Raw genomic sequence first — 2807 nt, 5'->3', positions numbered from 1 at the left:
TGGAAAATGTATCACCATATATCACAAAAAGATATTTTTGTTTGTCATACAAATGATACAGTTGTTATGCTTGCCACAAATAGAGGAAAACACGCATGACGACAAATATAAGGTATAACTTTAGGCATGTTCTGTGTTTATGTATGAAGGGCACCACTCCCCAATTTGTTGTGATTCTTCTTGCCTTTGTATTGTGGCACGCGGTCCCTCCATGCCTCCCCACCCTTCCTCCCTTCGCATTTCCTTATTGCTACCCCTCTTATTAATGTGCATAACCCCTACATTCATGAATTGCTTTCCATGACTATCAGCCGCACCTGTCCACAACTACCCTCCATATTGTGTAGCTATTTGACCAACCCGCTTGACTGTAGTGTCTGAGCATTTTCCTTACCAAGTAGCACCATCCTATCTATTTCTATTTGAGTCAAGACTCTCTCCTAAATATCCAAAGCCTACCACCCTGTGCATTTTCCCTTGAGCATGGGAACTCGATGGTACTATAATATATTAGTCTTTGTTTGTATTTCATCCCTTGTTTCAAGTTCCCACCCTGGCCTCATCTGTATTCTTTGTTTCTGTTATATATCATAATATATCGCACACATGAAACCACGAACATATTGCTTCGTTTTGTTACTAAGTTCTCGGCAAACAATGCATCAACGGGTGAGAATTCTGTAGTCAGGTTGTTGGCAAAGCAAGTTTGGCGTCTCATGGAGCTCCCGTAAGGTTTTAGTTCCGGACTTTTAAAAGCTAAATATTCCCTCAGAGCCACTTGTTGGTATTGCTTTCCCCTGTAATGCTCCGACTAGTATGAATGGGCCATTGAGCAATTTTGAGAGATCTCCAATCATATCAAGCAAGTACCAGCATGTTTCTTATACAGCTCATAAGTCAAAAGTGCTATTAATTAACCATGCACTACATACTAGATTAGCCTGTTGCATTTCCACTTCAATTGCATGCGAGGAAATGTATTCCTGATTGTGTATTGCCGAAAAAATAGCATTGTAATTAGAAAACGATGCTCAGGTGGGCCAAACATAGCCTAAATGAGGACAGTTACCCGGGTATATATATGTGTTGAGTGCTTTAATATGTTTGAAACAACACTTCATGCAACACGGCCGACATGTGTATTTTTCTCTATAAAAAAACTATGTAAATATTTTGTAGATGTGCATTGTTGCGTATTGCGGACGTAACAATGAGCAAAAGGTATTTATGATATTAAAATCATTAAAAAAACTTGACCCACTTGAATAAAACTCGACCCAAAAATCATTAACATAAGTTCATATGATGTATCTTATTACTGCAAACAAAATTGACAAAATGATATTTTAAAACATTGCAAATCCACATATGATCCACCAATACACATTTTCACATGTACATCAAACTTAGTGTCTTTCTTTGCACCTTGTACACCCGGGGCCTAGCCAGGCCCCAAGCTAGCTTGGGGCAAGGACGTTGAACTCCTTCGTTAGCTCTAGCACAACACCTACTGTAGCACTGGTTGTTAGCCTAGCGCGTGAGTTAGCCCTGGCTACGCCACTACGTACACATCACTCTATTCACCTTTTATATGCTTTCCACCCTAAAACAGGGACAAGGAAGAAGAAAAACAAGAGGTAACATAACCTTTCAGTTCTTTAGACAAAACATAAAACAAACTGAAAATGTCGGACGCTACAGGCCTGTTTTGTTTACGGCCTAAGATTGTCACGCCTAACCTTAGTCGTGCAACAACATCTTAGGCATGTGTTTGATTCATTGCCACATTTGTGAATTGCCACACTTTTCTAGCAACATGGTTCATATGTCATAGGCTCAATTTTTTGCCAAATCTTGCCACACTTATGGTAGCCATTTTGTTAGCCACACCTTTTATGACAGCCACACTTTGCCTAAACTTAGTTATGACAAAGTTAATCAAGAACCAAACATGCCTTAAAATGTACTGTACCCGGGAGGCTGAAGTTCCTCGGATACAACTAAACTACAAACATAAGAGCATCTCCACTAGCCCCCCCCCCAAGAAGCCTCCCCAAGGCACTTTTTCACCGCCAGCGAGTAAAAAAGCCCCCAGTCGCACCCCCATCCCCTTTAATTTTCGCCTGTTTCGACCAGAAACTGAGCCGGCAGCCCCAAGGCAAACCCAGGAAGTTGGGGGGCACCTGGGGGGCTTAATCTCGCCGTTTGCAGGCGCTGGCCCACCTGCCAGCGTCTCTCTGCTCTCTCCTCCCTTTTTCTTGCTCGCAGCCTCAGCCTCGCCGCCGTGCTCGCCCTGTTTCTTGCTCCTCCCCTCACCTTTTTTTGGTCGACTACACGGAGCCATGGCCGCCGAGCTCGCGTAGGAGGAGGCGGGGGTCGCGGCAGTCGACAAGGATGACGCCGCAGGCGGGCGACATGGGAAGCCGAGGCCGAGCGCGACGCCCGTGGTGGGGACAAACGGCAGCAGCGCGGACCAGCCATGGTTGCGGAAGAAGCCGAAGTGGCGGGGCGGGGAGGCCGGGCACGCGGGACACGATGCAGCGCCAGCAGCGGCACACTGCCGCGCACCGTCAGCCGCCTGAAGACCTCCAGTAGCATGTCGTGGGGTAGCGCGGACTGCAGGGCCACCCCAACGTGATCGGCTCCCTGGGAGTGAGTTCGGAAGTGCGGAAGCTCAGGTACGTGCAACTCGGGTAGCTCGTGCCCAGTGCGGCAGACTTCCACCGGACCGACGACGGTGAGCTGTGCTGGTGTTGTCGTTTTGGCGTGTGCATGCCGAGGCTTTGAGCATGCGCGACGCGGATGGC

Source organism: Triticum urartu, chromosome 7A (genome assembly GCF_056163025.1).
Source record: "Triticum urartu cultivar PI428250 chromosome 7A, HENAU_Tu73, whole genome shotgun sequence".
In the NCBI taxonomy this organism is placed as follows: Eukaryota; Viridiplantae; Streptophyta; class Magnoliopsida; order Poales; family Poaceae; genus Triticum; species Triticum urartu.
The sequence above is the reverse complement of the archived record's forward strand: the minus strand, read 5'-3'. Positions refer to the sequence as shown.